Raw genomic sequence first — 19,410 nt, forward strand, 5'->3', positions numbered from 1 at the left:
AATTTCAGAATGTGTACTTGGTCAAATTTGTGCCCAGGTCAAAGTCTCTAAGTACTTTGCAGTGGAGTTGGATTGCACACCTGATATTTCAAAGCAGGAGCAAGCCTCCGTAATAATCCGGTATGTTCATACAGGCAACAACAAGAATGCTACCATCAATGAGTCTTTTGTTGGCTTCACAGTCGTGAACGACACAACTGGTAAAGGCCTCACACAGAAACACTGACCAGGGTGCTGGATAACCTGGGGTTGGAGTTGGCTAACTGTAGGGGGCAGAGCTATGACAATGGCTCAAATATGAGGGGTATTCACAAGGGTGTGCAAGCATTGGTGCAGCAGAAGTGTCCAGAGGCACTATTTATCCCCTGCTGTAGCCACAGTCTGAACCTTCTGTTATGTGATGCTGCTTTATCAAACAGAGTGTGCCTAACCTTTTTTGGCACTGTCCAAAGACTGTACACCCTTTTTTTGGCTTCAGTGAAGAGGTGGGATATTTTGAAAGAATTTGTGGACATTACATTGAAGCCTCTGAGTGATACCAGGTGGAAAGCAAAAATAGACTCAGTCAAAGCTGTACGTTTCCAGTTAAGGGTGATCCTTGATGCTTTGGAAAAGCTTGATGAAGTGGAGAAAGACAGCAAAACTGTCTCAGAGACAAAGTCACTGTCTAGTGAGATTGTCAGCATGGAGTTTCTCATGTACCTCTTGGTTTGGTATGATCTATTGTCAGAGATCACCTATGTCAGCAAGGCAATGCAAGCAGTGAACATCTCGATGGACACTGCCATTAGAATGATAGACTCTCTTAAAAAAATTCTTGCTTAAGTATATAGTGGAGGGATTTCAAAAATCCCTTGACATTGCACGCCAAATAGCTATTGAGATGGATGCTTCCCCTGAGTTTAGAGAGAGACGTTTCAGAAAGCAAAAAAGATTTCATGGTAATGATTCCAGCACTGTCATTATGAACAGGAACCTGAAACCCATTTTAGGTGCATGGTTTACAATGCAATTGTTGAAAATGGAATGCAGGAGTTGTCTGACAGTTTTGCAATCTTCAGCTTGTGTCTGAAAAGTTTAAGTTCATCTTTAAAATGGAACACATGACAAAAGCAGAGTTGGAGGAATCAGTGACAAGATATGAGTCACGGCTGGGGCGGACCCAAGATAGCTAACAGGCCACGCCCCTCTCTACTTTCCACCTCGAGGAGGTTCCCAAGACCACCCCAATGACCAGACAGACGAGTATACTACAATTAAAAGGTATCTTTATTTAATATTTAAAAGGAAAGGGAAATAGGGGAAGGGCAGCTTAAAAACAATCTTCTCTTCGCCTCCAGGGCGAGTTGGACCAAGGGACGGGGGCCAGGAGTCTCCTTCAGTGTTGTTCTTGAACTCGTGGCGCCCTCCGCTTCCTCCTGGAGGCAAAACAGGGAGAACACAATTAATGTTGGTCCAGCACCGAGTCACAACTTATCTGACCGTTGTTTCCGTCTCTCTCGCCCTCAGGTCACTCCGTCTCAACTTCACTGGACGCGGAGAATCCACCACGAGGCGTGGCTGTAAACACAGGTAGGTTCCTCACAAAACTCTGAGCTTTTGGTTCACTCCAATGCATACGTGGGGACAGAGATAAGGAGTTTTCACTACTAACACTGTTCGGTCCTCTTCGGGGCGCTGCTGCAAACATAGGTAAGTTACACACTACACAGGTAGGTTACTCACAACACTGGGGCTTTTAGTTCACTCCAAAGCATACGTGGAGACAGAGGTAAAGGGTTCTCACTACTGACACTGTTTGGTCCTCTTCGAGGCGTTGCTGCAAACACAGGTAAGTTACACACTGCACAGGTAGGTTACTCACAACACTGGGGCCTTTGGTTCACTCCTCCAGGCAGCGGACCCTCACCACAACGGCCGCACACTGTACGCCTTCACCCGTCGGCCAAAGCTTCGCAGGTGTCGTGGGGACTGCAAGATCGGGCACCGCAGAGCCGAACGCTTCCCAAGCTCCCCCTCCTTGTCGCTGACAGGGGATCTTCTACCGGGGCGAACTCTCGACGAGGCTCTGCGTGCACGCCGAGTTCTTCTAGACAGACACAACTTCTACCTTCAATCCATACAATGTACCTCGGCCGCTGTTCACTCTGACATGTAGTTGGATTACACTGCTGCCTGCTTTCCGGGTTAACGCGAGCTCTAGCCGACACTCAGGGGGTTATGATAGTAGTTGGTTTCTCTCCTATGGCTCAGGCCTCAACGTGCTATTTCTTCGCACAATCTGCACGGGGCCCGCACGGCTTTGGTTACTGTAAATACAGCACAAACACAGCAAGCTTAGTGAAACACACGATGAAAGTCACAACTCACCACAGCACTCTGCACACGCACTCCACGTGAAGTTAAGACTTGGCCGCCTAGGCCTCGGCTGCTCGAGAGGCGGGTTGGGCGTTGTACATGCCAGAAAGAGAGAAAAGAATTTCACAGGTGAATATGTTCAACAACACCCCTTTATGTCTCCTGGTTACCTCTTCGGCTCACCTACGCTTTCAGTCTACGCAGGGCCGGTCACCTTCAACATTCTCAAAAAGCTTCCCCAATCGTACATCCAATGGCTTCGTGTGCTCTTCTCCACATCCAAATCACACGATAACTTCCTTAACCCGACGTCTCCAACCTCTCGTCTTCCCTAAGGGATCAATGTGAGTCAACCCAGCCGATCTCCACCGTAGCAACAAGCGCAAGCAACGTATTCACAAAGTGCCACCAACGACAAACAGCACCCGGTGTAGTGTCCCTTTAATTATTTTCACAGCCCCGTCCTTTTCGCCTCTTCTGGCAGCCGCACTCTTTCCTTACAATATAAGTGGTTAACGGATCAACGGCGCCCTTCGGCTCCTCCAGGGACGGAGCGTGTGTTTACGTTTGCCCAAGGCAGAAAGGGACTCACACCCAAAAAACAACTCTCCTCCTTTGTGCTTCCTTGGCCCTTTTTATGTGGCTTGCCTTCACCCTCACCTCCAATCACAGGTCGCTCCATCAATTTGCCACACCTGCTGCTCATTCCCTCGTAATCAGCGTTGGCAGGGAAACCAGGAAGTAAAATTGATTAAAAATCGGGCCCGGACGGAAACCATCTTCAGGCGGAACCTTTCTCCGCCACTTTTGGTTCCGCCCTATCATAGTCACCCGGTGACATATGCCCTAGCTTCCAATGATGATTCAAAGGATCATTCAGGAAATTTACCCAGCGAGCCATCTACTTAGGGGTCATGACAAGACTCTGGATAAATTGAATTTCCTCCTACAGGAGAACCTTGATTTGTTTTTTTTCCAAATGTAACAGTAGCCCTGAGAGTTTTATATTTATAAACCTTTATTATTTACAGCCCATACACAATGATGTCTGGTTCACTTATTTATTTTGTGCGTGTACAAGGTCACTAATTACAGTACTTGATTGTTTGCAAACAAACTTCAATTAACATTCTGCCAATCAATGACATATCATATTGTTCACAGAGTGATGAGTACTTATTTAAATGTCTGCGATACTCACCTTTAACATCAAAACTCTTCAGTATATTCTTAATTCCGACATTCAGTATAAGTATCTGTACTTCATACAGCCCAGAGTCGATAGTTGTGATGTTTGTGATGGTGAGATCTCCAGTCTGGTCATTCATCTTCAGTCTGTCTTTGAATCTCCCATCAAGAACATTATCATCATATATTGGTGCCTTATTAGCCGCTCTATTGATTCTAGCAATACGAGTTTTTTTAGCTCCAAATGTCCATATTACTGTCACATCATCTTTCTGTATGTCAGCATCATTAGTGTGTAGAGTAACAGAATCTCCCTCCATCACTGACACTTCATCACCAAACATACCTGCAAAAAATAAGACAAAAACTCAAGACATTAAATTGTCAGTAGAAATATCCTGTTCTGTTGATCACTTATTGAAAAGCAAAGGGTCCCTAATAAAACACTTCTTGATGCTGGACGGTCAAAATTATAATTTTGTTAGAATTTAATGGATAGTAGTATGCAGATATGTAGCAGTAGTAACTGAGTGTTTTATTTCCGGTGTTATGGAGTGAAAGCAAAGAACTTATATTGACAAGAAGTGAAAGCCAATTGAACGTTACATTGCAAAATCAGTGCCCAGCAACAGCCCTACGCTTCCGCCATTTTGGAAAGAGAGCGACTCGGGAGTCGACTTAGGCTACGTTTACATGGAAACGATCTGAAAAGAAACCGCAAAAGTGGCGTTGCGTTATCACTTTTTATTCCACGTTTATACGAGCATTTTCAGGGGGAAATCTGCGTGCATATGGTGACGCAAAAGTGTGTGATATTCGATGTAGTATGCACTTCAGGCGGCTAGGTGGCAATGTGAAGCACTGACACACAACAACACCAAGAGTCCATGTGCCTGCGTACAACCTTCTTCCTGGTTCTCCCAGGTCTCGTCCAAAGCCGTCTGGTTTGCCTCCGACGAATTGGCGAATTAACAGTTTCAATGAGGTAATTAATGCGCCTTCTCTCATCAGTAATACTTGCTGTGAATAATTCGTACAACTGCTGGAAAGACTTGTATATTTATCAGAGCTGCTATGGCAACCTGAAGGTCCGACTTATGGAAATAATCTGACATGTTTGTTGTTATTTTCCTGAACTGGCGCATGCCTGTGACGTAAACGCGTACGTGACGAGAGCCACCGTGAGCAGACTTTTGCGTTTTTTACTCTTTAGACGAGAACGCGACGGTAGATCGTTTTTAAGATTTCGACTCTGAAGGGTAGTTTCACTTTTTTGCGTTTTTAAGCCCCCAAAATGCCGTCGCCGTGTAAACGAAAGGCACATCCGATAAAATATTTTTACATTTTCACCCTCGAGCGTACTCGTGTAAACAGGCCCTAAGTGATGTGTGTCGTTTGCAAACGAGCAACTTCCCAACACTTTCCAGCTTCTTGTTGTCGCTATGGCAATATCAGCTGTTTTCTGTAGCACAACGCCACTTCTTCAAAACTAATTTGAAAGATAAAAACTTGTTTAGGGCACGGGCACAAAAACGAAACACTTCAAATCACTCAAGGTACAAAAAGTATATTACAAAAAAAGCGCAGCAAATAATATGCACAACAATCAAACATATAGAAATGAAATTATTTATACAAAAAACTCATCCAAAAGTGGTCCCAGCTCTCAAAGATGTTAACAGCCAGCTCAAATCTCACTATAGTTGCTGGTTTCATTGCGTGTGGCAAACCTTTAAGGCATAAGGAAACATCCCTTTTGCAATAAACACTAAACATTCCCCACATGTAATGACGGAGAATGAAGCCGTCCAATCATAGCAGTGGGCGTTTATGTCCAGGTCTTCAATGCGGCACGCCCAGGGTCCGAAATTAACTTTTTGGCTCACCTGCCACGGGGACTGGTAGATGAAAAAATCCACCAGCCAAGCATATTTTTACAGGCCAGAATAATAAACAGCCTTTTTTGTCACATGTACATTAATTTCATTTGCTGTATTCATGGCAGGGCTTGCAAAATTTCAAAATCCCTGGTAGCACTCTTCAGTTTTTGGTAACCCGAAATGAATGCAAGTAGCCCGAATAAAAAATACATTACTTTTAATGTAGAATATTAAAACAAAACATCTATCAAAACACAAATAACACATCAATTTTCAGTACATATCAATCATCAGTACAAATTTTTCTTCTAACCGAAGTGAAATATCTATACATCAGATTCTGAATCTGAAATATTAATAAGTCACAGATAAGAAAATACCACTTGACTTTGTGGGCATAGCACAGGCTTATTCAATTAGTTTTACCACAGGCCAAATTTTGCCAATACAAGGCCAATAGGTCCTCTAACCACAATGTTTAATCTGCTATTCTTCTTGTTGTTTTGATGCTGTTGTTTTTTTTAACAAACAAAAAGACTGGATTTCCATGTAAACCAACTTTTCCTGCTCATCCCCACATCAGATATACTCACCATTTAAAAGTGGTTTAGTGAGTCACAAAACATAATTCCCATGCTGGTTTGATGCTGTTTTTTTCAGCAGGGATAACAGACATAGCAATGCATCATGTTATAAAAGATTGTCGTGTTTGTAGTGGGATCCAGTGGATTAATATGTACAAAATAGATTTCATCCTAGTGAAGTTGGTAAGTAATAATAGTAGTAAATAGTAAAGTAGCATAAAATGGAATTATTCAATAAAGCAAGAAAAAAACTACCTCAAATGTGCATCTATTTAATGATTGAATTCCACAACAACACATACATACATACAAGACAATAGAGCATTTACTGTAGTGCTGCCTCACGATTAGTCACGACTAATCGTTTGCAGAATAAAAGTTTTTGTTTACATAATATATGTGTGTTTACTGTGTATAATAATTATGTAAATATAAATACAAACACATACATGTATAATTTTAAGAAAAATATAAATTTATATAATAAATATTTTTATTTATATATAATTTTAATTATTTATAAATGTAAACATGTATATACACATGCAAATGTTTCTTATTTACATACATGCATGTGTCTGTGTGCATTTATACATAATTATTATACACAGTACACCCACATATATTATGTAAACAAAAACTTTTATTCTGCAAATGATTAGTCGCGACTAATCGTGAGGCAGCACTAATTTACTGTAGGTGTAGCAAGTGAAAACATTTTACTGGTGGCTTAATTTAAGAAATTATATGTTATCTGTGCTGTACAGCTGTTGTACGGTAACTCCAGCAAAGGGCATTTTCTTTCCAAAATGGCGGCCGGCCGCGCTAACGAAACGACACCCAGTGGCTGTTTCCAAAAACGCACCAGAGTTTCGTCTCTTGTTCTTCTATACTCTATAACAGGGGTTTTCAAACCTTTCCTTGAGGACCACTAGTACTGCACATTTTGCATGTCTCCCTCATTAGGCACACCTGGTTTAAATCTTCAGCTCATTAGTAGAGACTGCAAGACCTGAACTGGGTGTGTCACAATTCAAAGGGAAACATGCAAAATGTGCAGTACTAGTGGTCCTCCAGGGAAGGTTTGAAAACCCCTGCTTTATAATGAAAGCGAAAGTGAGGCAGAAATGCTGATAAATGAACTCACCGTTGATGAATAAAGAGATGATAAAAAGTGAAGTGATCTTTTGCATGTTTATTTAGGTGTTCAGTTAATAATGCGATCAGTAAATGTATTAAAGTATCCGGTGTCTTTCCGAGTGTTCTACAGTAACAGTCGGCACACCCACAAGCCCTGGACGAAAACTAGCGATATTACATAGAATCTGTAGATATACTGATATAACAATAAAGACAAGCTTATGAATTTATCCGTGTTTTCTGTGATAATGAAAGAATCCGATCGGAGGAATACTTAGGACGTGAAATAAAACCAATAATCGGAGCCTGCAGCCACTAGTGATGATCTTTTTTTGAAGCACTGCTGCTTCTTCTTTTGTGGGTTTACTGACGGGTTGCAAACCAACTGTACAGGTGCATACCGCCACCTACTGTACTGGAGTGTGACAAATATAGTCTACATGACTCTGATTAAATTCTATTAATTACCGCGATGTTTTTTTTTTTAAAGAACCTCATTATTGCCCTTATTAGCCTACCCGTATATGTCCCTTCATTTAAAATATTACCCATTGTGAATTCAGTAATCCCCATTTCTTGTACTTCTCTAATATACAATATTCTTTCCTGCTGATATTTCACACGTCATTAAAACATGTTCCACTGTCTCCATTTCCTGGCACTTATCACAAAGACCTGTATTGTGTTTACCTATGAAGTAATTATTTGCATTGAGCCTAGTATGTCCCATTCTTAATCTTGTAAATATTATATATTCCCTCCTACTTATATTATGATTTATATTACTTTGCTTTAATTTACTTTGTATGTAATGTCTTCCCTTCATACATGAGTCCCAAGATATCTGCCACATGTCTTTACATGCTTGTTTAATAAGCGATTTCCCTTCTACCCTACTCAAACTTACTGTTACATATATTATTTAATTGAAGTGCTTCTTTGTCCATTTGATCTACCACCTCATTGTCCTGAATCCCAACATGGGCTGGTACCCAAACAAACCTCACCAATATTCCCACATTCTTTAGTCTATATAAACTTCTGTTAATATATCATTTCTGCATGATTTAAAAGTTTGAAGACTTAAGAGAGACGCCATTGAGTCTGAGCATATTAACACCTCAGAAACTGTCCTTGTTTCCTCAATCCATTGTAGAGCCATTTGTATAGCCGCTAACTCTGCCGTGTACACTGACGTTCCATTAGATAATCTCCCTTTAATTCCATACTTAAACTCTGGGACATAAAAGGCTGAACCAGTGATCCCTAACTCAGGGTTTTTTGACCCGTCAGTATAAATGTGAACGGATGAATAATGAACAGTTTTAATATGATCTATTGCCATTGTTTTTAGTTCCCCTCCACTTTCTCCCTTTTGCATTTTTTCATGTATTGTGAGGTCTATTTGTGGTTCACAAAAAAACCAAGGTGGAATTGGTGGTATTGTAATAGTTGGCCCATACTTTCTTTTATCCAGGTTCATTTGGATGCACACAAATGTACATATCTCTGCTGAGAAACAACCATCTTTGTCAGCTTTACACAGGGTTGATATTGCATGCATTACATTCAGTTGCCGAGCACTTTACCAGTACATACACCAACAGCTTCCAGATAAACACTTGGGATCAGCTCCGGATGACTCTGATAAAGCTGCGTCTTAATTTATTGCAGGGTGGTATTGCTGAAAAGTTAGCTGTTTCTTAAAACATTTACAGGATTAGCATTATTTGTCATTGTAGCTAGGGCTGCACGATAATGAGGAAATATGCGATATGCGATAGTTCTGTTGGTGGGTGCGATGGCGATATGCCTTGCGATATGTCTTACTTAAATTATTTTTTTATTTGCTTTTATTTTAGCATTTAGATATGCAATGAAATAAAGAGGTAATGCATATTCTAAAGATGTAATTAAACTATGCTATACATGTGACAAAAAACTAGTAATGTGTGACCATAATGCAGTATTTTGATTTATTGAATATTTATATTAATTTCATAAATCCAACCACTCCAAACTCTCTTTACTTTCTCTTTGACATGAACAAAGCTGAATGAACTTGTGAATATGACCCCCTTTAAATGGATTTATTAACATTGTGAGAGGTGTAGAAAGACTAACTTTATACAATAAAATGTATAGTATATTAATGATAGACAATGCAGGTCTATGGATTATAAATAGGTCTAAAGATTATAAAGTTGATAGGTTTGTGTAGAAGCAGTAAAAGTGCCTCTCTTTCTATTTCTCTGTTGCAGATTAAAAGAGCTTAATCCGTGATTATTTCAGATTCAAAAGTATACTCTATATAAAGTATGTAGAGTCAGCTTACATAATGACTGTTTGACCATAATTGCTCGTTCAGTGCAATGGGCTTGGCATTAACATTGGTTATTTGCTACCATCTTTGTAGCAAACATTTTGGATATAAAAAGACGGTTAATTAATAATTATATTATAAAAATAGGAGAAAGAAAGTGCAGCGCTTGGCCGTGACTTTATATAAACAAGAGCCAGTTTTCATCGCCATAGAAATCGGAGGTACGCTTGACACTGCACATGCGCTATAGTGTGTTCCCAGCTAGAAATAAAAAGCTCCAAGAACGTTCCCCGAAAGCCCCCGAATGTTCCCAAAAACATTCTGCCAACGTTAAAAGCGGCTAGTTTTTTTTAAGTTCTAGGAACGTTTCTGTTGTCTGAACGTTAGAGTAATGTTACATTTTACCATTTTAAACGTTATGACAATGTCATGTTTTAATGTTCACACAATGTTTAAAACAACAACTGTTTATTATATTGACTTGTTTAATTGTTATGTAAATGATAGAGAAACATTGCATTTTATTATTTTATAAAACATTATTTCTGTATGCAGCAAACACATTGCTGTAGAAAACTCAATTCACTTACTAGGTTTAGATGTTGATGTTTGTTTCATTTTAAGTCACCCTTATTGTGATTAGTGTTTGTTTTAGTTGGTCTCTTGACACTTGACTTTTTGCCTGCTAGTTTTATCCTGGTTGTGTTAACTTTGTGTTAATGCATCACATTTGTTATGAACATGCCAAGTTAATAGTGTTATTCTGTGGTTGTTGGTACATAATGGTAAAGATCATCACCTAATTCATTTACTAATCAAAACTTTATTTTCTGTCAAAAATGTAAATGAGATCCAGCACTTTCACAGCATTTTGTCATTAAGGAGATTTAGAAACTTTGGACAAAAAATATCTGCTGTATAACTGGGATGCACAAACATCAAGAATCAGACTATGAATCTCAATCATGGTGACAATGAAATGAAAAACTTCATGCTGCAATGCATGCTGGGTATTAACAAATTACAAACCTCATTCAGGACTCCCAGCATGCACTGCAGCATGGATAAATAAGGATTTTTTTTTAACAATTTTTGTTGTCACCATGGTTGAGATTCGTGGTCTGATTCTTGATGTTTGGGCATCCCAACTATACAGCGGATATTTTTTGTCCAAAGTTTCTAAAACTCCTTAATGACAAACTGCTGTGAAAGAGTTGGAACTAATATACATTATTGGCAGAAAATAGACCTTTGATTGGTGGATGAGCTGGGTGATGGTCTTTGCCATTATGTGCCAACGGCCGCAGAAATACACTAATAACTTTTCATAACAAATGTGGTGTATTACCACAAAGGTATCACAACCAGGAAAAAACTAGTAGGCAAGAAGTCAAGTGTCAAGAGACCAACTAAAACACACACGAATCACAATAAGGGTGACTTAAAATGAAACATCAACATCTAAACCTAGTAAGTGAATTGAGTTTTCTACAGCAATATATTTACTGAACATTCAGAAATAATGTTTTCTAAAATAATAAAATGCAATGTTTCTCTATCATTTACATAACAATTAAACAAGTCAATATAATAAACAGCTGTTGTTTTAAACATTGTGTGAACATTAAAACATGACATTGTCATAACGTTTAAAAATGGTAAAATGTAACATTACTCTAACGTTCAGACAACAGAAACGTTCCTAGAACTTAAAAAAAACTAGCCGCTTTTAACGTAGGCAGAATGTTTTTGGGAACATTCGGGAACTTTCAGGGAACGTTCTTAGAACTTTTTATTTCTAGCTGGGTTAGCGCTGACTGACTCTTCACGGCAGTCTCTGATCGACTTGTGTTTGAACAGACCCGGTACCTGAAGTAATTAAAATGGGACCGACTCGGAGCCGACTGACCTTTCAAAATATAAACTCGTGTCCTTCCGTGAAGACCTCTAATGGATACAACTATGATCAAGTTCAGGAACATGGAAGGATACAATGTGACACTGAGCTTTGCGTCGCACCTAATTCATCGAGAAACAGAAAGCACGCGAACGCACAGCGAACTCATCAGAAAAGACACGACGTGCTCGCACGCATAATGTCATTATCACGGACAAAAAAGACAAAATTTGATGCTAAATATACGTGGGCAGTTGTTAATATACTTGAGAGAGCCGCCCAAGTAAGTGTGTGGGAACCACCTTCTGATCGGTGTAATTTGGACGATCTAAGCATGCAACACACAAATGATAGACAAGTCAAATAAATGCAAGTTATCGCAGCTCTCTGCGATAAGCATATCGCTTACACAGTTATCGCGATGGCGATACATTTTCGATATATCGTGCAGCCCTAATTGTAGCATCCCCGGCTGAACAGATGACAGATGACTCTCAACTGGTGTTTATGAAAGATTTAATTTCTAGGACAAACACCATAAGAGCTGAATAAAAAACAAACAAACAGACAATAAATTAGTCATTTGCCCACAAGTTGAACATAAATGTCCATAAACACATATACACATTTACACTGTATAGACCATATAGGCTATAGTGTGACAATAAATCACATTTTAGTCTACAGGCTAATTTAATAATCACTCCCTTACCGTACTGTATTCCTTAATAATATAATTTACACCTGGCAGTAACAATATTAAGTGCAAATAAAGAGTACTAAAAGGTTTTAGACAATTGGTAAACTTCAAATAAAGTGCTATCTTAAAGACTATACGATTTAATGGATTACAAAAATCTAATTTTAAAGTGCAATGTTAGCTTAATTAACACTGGAGTGGAGTTAACAACATTTTAGTACAAATGACTCAATTTAGAGAAAATCATATATTACCAAATAAAGCCAGTTTCATACTAAACTATTTAGGATGCGATAAACAGAAATTAGACAATATCACGTTGTGTTCTGCTTATGATAACCGTTAACAACATTAGCAAATATACGCAAAAATACGCAAATGACCCGTTTAACATTAGCGAACAGCTTCAGATGATTAAGTAAGAGATTAACAAGATGTAAAATAATTATGAAAGTCTCAAAGTTCACCAAACAGTACAAAATCAAAACAGTACCTTGTGCCCTTTGTCAGCCGGGAGCTTAGTTGGAGAAATAAATCTTTTTCACAGCATGTACAAAAACGATCACCTAACGCGCTTCACTTAGAAAGTGCGCGAAAATACACGAGCAGCGCCTCACCACTCTCATATTTCAAAATAAAAGTATGTGGTAAAAACATAAGCACTCTTGCGAAAAAAATAACAAAAAAGTCCACATTAAGCATTCAACAAAAATCTATATTTAACTAAAGCAAAAATAAATAAAGAGTTCTTTAGCAGCATTTTGCAAAGTTTAGCAATAAAGTCATTTTTGGCGAAAGCCTTTTTTGTATAGTTCCTTGACACCATCAAGATCACAGCGATTAACAATTAGCAACATGTCCCAACTTCAAACGATCCAATCAGTTCTAGATGGACGAAAATCTACCTTTCCCAAATAGCCCATTCCAAAAGAAGTCCACACTTTTATGACATCACTTAGTGCAGATATATGAGGACGCACCGGAGGCTGTTTCTCAATATGTGTTCTTCAGCAATCTTGCGTCCTTGTGTTCTCGTTCTACGTCATCATTAACCGTCGAAGTTCAATTTCAATTCTCAAGAACGCAAGTACAGAGAACCCATGAAAATACCCGGATGTGTTCTTGACATCGAGGATGCATGAAATTAAGACTTGCGCGCTGAAATCGCTTTATGCCCCAGAAGTCATTGCGGCAAAACAATGGCGGAGGTCAGGTGACCAACAGGAAGATCGCACAAATCTCAATTCTCACAAGACTGCGTAGACTAAGCAAGCACATGTCATTTAAGGCCACGAGACCAAAAGTCCACATGAAATGCGTCATTTGGGACAGGACCATTTTTTTCATTTCAGAAGCATTTACTTGTCACTGGGGAAAATGAGACCATCGCTACTTCTGTTTCATGGCAACTTTAGTACTGGACTTGTTGCGTATTTGAACAACGGCTGAAATGATTTGTGATAGTCTTTTTTATACAACAGACAAAAACAGAGAATTACATGATCCTGTACGACACCAAATAATTACAAGACAAATGCCAAATGCACAATGCCGAATCGAAAAAAAAAAAAAAAAAATACACATTAAAATTTTATCCAACATGACTTACAATGCATTAATCATGCACTGGTATTCATGGCAATATGTAAAACTTTCTTACAGGAAAGGTAACAGAAAAATTGTTTTACAATGTTACAATTTGGAGGAACTAGACACTACAATTTATCAGTGATGGTCTGATGGGGTCTGTGAACTTTTCTTCTGTTTATCTCTGCTCGACCTGACGTCATAAACCAGAACAGCAACAGTAGCCACACCCACAACAGCTGATATGACCAATCGGACCACAAGAGCACCACAAATGCAAACTGAATGGAAACAACAACAAAAATGAAGAAAATAAGTGTTTCAACACAAGTTTTTTGTAAAAAGTAAACAAGTAAGGGATAATCCACCGCTAGCCATGCATTAAAGGATTTTAATGCACGGCGTAGAGGCGAAGAACCACCCGCCACGTAGCGGAGTGCATTAAAATCCTTTTAATGCATGGCTAGCTGTGGATTATCCCGCTTATACCACAGTTATTTGACAAGTTAAAAACAAGTTAAAGCTGTAACTGATGTTCATACTGTAATTTTTTAACAGACGTGTAAAAATGACGGTTATTTTCTAAAGTTACTGCTGAAAGCGTCCACTTTAAATAAAGTAGAACCATCAGATTGCTTTTATTTGAATAAATTATCACATTTATTTAAATTCATTATTAAAAGAGAGAAACAGAGAACTAAAAGAGAAGGACCAGAGGGAGAGAAAGAGAGGGAGAGAGAGATCCATGGCCGAGTTACCAGTGTGCGTCTCTTCTTTAAAGTCTATGACAAAAATGACTACATGGGCAGTTAACACTTTTAGTGAGTTTTTGCGCCAAAGACAAAAAACAATTGTGATTTCGTGATCTACTCTGCTTCTCTTTTAAATGAGACATTGCGGGAGGTTAACGTCTCTGTTCAGTCTACAAACTGGATGCGAATACATTGTTGTAAGTTTGATGTGTCTCAGAGCAGGTATAGACAGCATTGCTTGACTTAAAGGGGACATTCCACAAGACGTTTATAAGATATTAAAATAAATCTTTGATGTCCCCAGACTACATATGTGAAGCTTTAGCTCAAAATACCATATAGGTAATTTATTGTGGCATGTTAAAATATGCACTTTATGGGGCTGAGCAAAAATGCACCGTTTTTGTGTGTATCCCTTTAAATCCAAATGAGCTGCTCAGGTGGGCGGAGTCTCAAGCGCTCACGCTGTAGACAAGACATGTGATAGTATTGATGAAAGAGAACTGTCGCGTTGCTCTCTCTGTCTCGTTTGTTCGCTCACTCGCTCTCTCTCACTCACTCACTCACTCTCTCTGTCTCTTGCACTAAGGTAACATTAATCCTCATCTTCAAGCTTTAGAAACACCATTAAAACTACAAGTTATAAGATTGTAGGCTACTGTTTGTGTTTGAGGGAATACTCAGACGTGCTGTCAGTCATTCTTTCTCTCTGTCTCTCGCACTCGAGAGGCCGTGTCATGGTTGGATAGCGCAGATGAAGGGGCGGTATCATTATATTAAGATCCCCTTAATACGTCATGGGGGAGCGAAATTCGAATGAATATATTCACATGCTTGCAGATAGAGCCTTTCCAAAACAAAGTTACAGGGTTGCTATTTTTCATGTTTTCTGGGTTGGTAGAAGCACTGGGTACCCGATTATATAGCACTTAAACATGGAAAAAGTTTTATTTTCATGGAATGTCACCTTTAAAGTCTTTATTACTTATGATGTTGTATATTGTAATATGACGGTTTATACCTGCTCTGAGACAAATCAAACATGCAACACTGTTCGCGTCCAGCGGTAGACTGAACAGAGGCTTAAAACTCCCGCAATGTCTCATTTAAAATAGAAGCAGAGTAACGTTTGGTCTCGAAATCACAATTGTTCTGTCTTTGGCGCAAAAACTCACTGAAAGTGTTGTCTTTTTAGTTTTTCGTATTGAGCTCATTATAGACTTTAAAGAAAAGACACACACAGTGAACTCCTGCACTCATCTCTCTCTCTCTCTCTCTCTCTCTCTCTCTCTCTCTCTCTCTCTCTCTCTCTCTCTCTCTCTCTCAACGTTTCAACGTTTTCTCCAAGTTTTTTATTTCGTCTCGTGCCTGAGCCCATTTCTCAAAATTGCCATATTCACTATACAAATTAAACGATATGCAAAAATCATCCATTTAGTCTACCTTAATAAACGTGTGTCTCTCACTCAAGTGTAGACAACTCTCATGCAAGTGTAACTGTGTTACTATGGTAACCAATGTTTATAGTAGCGGATTAATTTCTACAGTAACTGTAATCAAACTGACTGGAACTACCTGTGCATTAAATGGTTTTAATGCACACCTTCCAGCCAATCAGAATCGAGTATTTAAACAGCCTGTGGAAATATTAAATAGAAGGTACACAGTCTGGAGGCAGACCCTTTAAAAACTATTTCAACCTTCAGACCATCAAAGTTTGTGTTTTGTTATTACTGTGATTATTTTAAATAACATTAATGAAAGACATACCTATTTACATTCAAACATGTCACATTAAAACATGAACGGCTGGTTTCACAGACGACAACACTTAGCTAAATCCAGGACTAAGACTTAGTTAAATTAAGATGTTTAAGCATCTTTAATAAACATGCCTTAGATGAAGACATTACTGGTGTGATTCTTGAGATAAAACAATGGCACTGGCATATTTTAAGACCTGTTGTGCAAGTTACTTTAGTTGAGACTAGTTGAAATATGTGTTTTTGTCTAGCCTTAAGCCTTGTCTGTGAAACCAGAGGATGATGTAATTTACATTACTCTTAGCTTATAATTGTTTTAATTATTGGAACAAAAGAACACACTAAATGAAATATATACCTGAACACGTCTGACAGAGATGAGTGGTGTAAAGGTGTTGAGTTTGATTACTGATGGGATTGTTCACCACACAGCTGTATGAATCATTCAGACACTCCAGATGAAGAGAGATGTTGTTGTTGAGATCAGACACACTGATGCTGGACAATGAACTGTTTCCTTTATACCAGGACAGATTCACATCTCTCACATTCTGAGCACTAAACACTGAGCACACAAAGACACAGTTTGAACTTGATGAACTTTTTGATGATGAAGAGTTTTGTGTGGTGATGACAGGAACGGGCAGGGCAGCTGGAAAACATACAGATACAAAAACAAAACAGTTTATTATCAATATAAAGCAAGAGACACTATTGAGATGAATTCCAAGTTAAAAAGTGCTCCTGTATAGCTACGTGGAAGAGCATTGCATTTGCAACGCAAAAGGTCACGTGTTTAAACCCAGGGAACACAAGTTAATAAAAATGTATAGCTTGTAATGCACTATAAGATGCTTTGAAAAAAAGCATCTGCAAAATGCATTACTGTATGATAGTTAATATATCAACTAAAGCTATAGGCCCTAAGGGGATTTAGGATCTGTCAGGATCCTGCCATAAGAGTCTTGTTTTATATTTATGTTTTATCATGATGGCAGGGTTCTGACAGCCTCATGTTCTATGTGGAGGCTCATGGCCTTGTATATTGGGTCATGTGCCTCTAGTGTCTCGTTTCTAGTCCCCGCCCCCTTGTTCTCCCTGTTAATTATTCATTATCAGTTATCCCACTCACATATGTTGCCCTCGGTTTTTTCCCCTATTTAATCTCCTCTTGTCCCTTGTCTTGTGCTGGTTCATTGTGTACTGGCGTGCTTGTATTGTCGAAAGTTTGTGTTTGATTTCAGTTTAGTTTTATATCCAAGTCTAGTTGATAATGTTATGTCAGTGCTCTCGTATATCATGTTTCATGTTGTGTTGCCCCCACGTGGGCTTTTTGTTTTCTGTGGTTAAATGTTCATTGTTCACTTCCCCCACAATCTTCTGCACTTGGGTTCTCTTGTTCTTCGTCCCAAACAAGTAAAAACCTGACCGAGTGGGACTCTTGTCCGGTTCTACGCGGTCAGATTCTCTTTTCCTTTTCCTACTCTCTTCCGAATGCGCTTTCTTAACTTTTAAATCGTTAAGCATCACATCTCAAATTTGCGCGTGCAGTTGTTGTTATAGGCTTAATCGAAATCATTTTAATTATTGAATTATCTTGAGCAAATCCCTGATCCAAGTAAATCTCATTTGTTCATCCATGCTAATTTAGCAAAATATGCTTTTGCTGTCTACAAACAAAACAACATGTTCAATTGAGTACACGTAAGCTTTAATTAATCACTTCACAAGAATACAACTTTTGTTATGTCGAGATCATGAGAAAACAATTGCTGTATCTCGAAATAACGAGAAAATTAAGATGTGATCACGAGAAAACAAGCAAGCAAAAATAAATATAAAACACGATCTCTATCGGCTTCAAACTACCAAATGACTAATTCAGCAGCTCAACAACTGAGCTAACGTAATGAATCTACCTGTTAAAGGGACACTTCACCCATTTGCATTAAGCTTTGTATAGTTAGAACCCCAGTCATGTTTTTAAAAGATCATGCATCATTTCCTCAGTTTCCCCTGAGACAGGAGAAATAAAGATTTCATTGTTTCACTTCCTTCTTTCAATGATGTAAAAAATCATCATTTTGCATCATCGAAAGAAGGAAGTCCAATATCTTTGTTAAGGGGGTGTTTGTACACCCCTTTTCTCTGTCAAATAGGCACCAAATTCTAAATGTATGTTACATTTTGACTACAAATATGACGCACTTTCAATAAATATTAGTGTTTTTATGAAATGCTCCTTTAATACAACAAACTGTCGTCTCTGCTCTTCAAAGAGTGGACACAGATTGTGAGAGATGCTACGGAGTGGGCAAGAAATCACAAAGGGGATTACCAGAAACAGTGCATCTTTCACAGAACGGTAACAGAACGAGAACACTTTGACCTGGGTTGGCGGTAGGTTAGAGCCGGGTCAACCCCTGATTTGGCGCATCATAAAGAGGAAGATGTCCTCAATCTTATTGCTACCTGTCCCAACTTTTTTTGGAATGTGTAGCTCTCATAAAATCCAAATTGAGCCAATTTTGGCATGACATTTCAAAATATATCACTTTCAACATTTAATATGTTATTTATATTATATTGTGAATAAAATATAAGTTTATGAGATTTGTATATTATTCCATTCCTTTTTTACTCACAATTTCTACAGTGTCCCAACTTTTTCTGATTTGGGGTTGTAGAACCGTTGGGTGAAGCGGTCATAGCTGTGTTTTATCGTGAATAAAGGACAGCTATTGACCATGATGGTATGGGATGCGTTTTATAAGTACATAATAATTGATGACGGGCTGTTGAATTATTAGAAAATAATGCACACTACTTTGCGTTATGCTGCATTACCACCTTGGGTGTGCATTATTTTCTAACAATCCCACAACCCGTTGTCAATTATTCTTTACGCATTTCTGGGCTTCAGACTGCCACCAAAATTTGAGAGTGTGCCACTGAATTTTACATCCAGTCTCATATGTGGGATAAGTAAATTTGACCTTTTTTTGTGATGTCCCAGCTAACAGAAGAAAGTTCTAAGAACGTTCCCTGAAAGTTCTTTACGTTCCCAAAAACGCTCTGCCAACGTCAAAAGTGTCCAGTTTTCTTGACGTTCTAAGAACGTTTTTGTGTTGTCTCAACGTTAGAGTAATGTTACATTTTACCATTTTTAAACGTTATGACAATGTCATGTTTTAATGTTCACAGTCACACAATGTTTAAAACAACAACTGTTTATTAT

General features: G+C 38.6%; 1 protein-coding gene across 1 annotated transcript in view; it reads right to left on the reverse strand.

Moving 5' to 3' along the window:
- Positions 1-19,410, reverse strand: part of LOC129453466 (uncharacterized) — a 71,638-nt gene that overhangs the window by 7,286 nt on the left and 44,942 nt on the right. The gene's annotated exons all lie outside the window — the stretch shown is intronic.

Source organism: Misgurnus anguillicaudatus, chromosome 23 (assembly GCF_027580225.2).
Source record: "Misgurnus anguillicaudatus chromosome 23, ASM2758022v2, whole genome shotgun sequence".
NCBI classification, from domain to species: domain Eukaryota; kingdom Metazoa; phylum Chordata; class Actinopteri; order Cypriniformes; family Cobitidae; genus Misgurnus; species Misgurnus anguillicaudatus.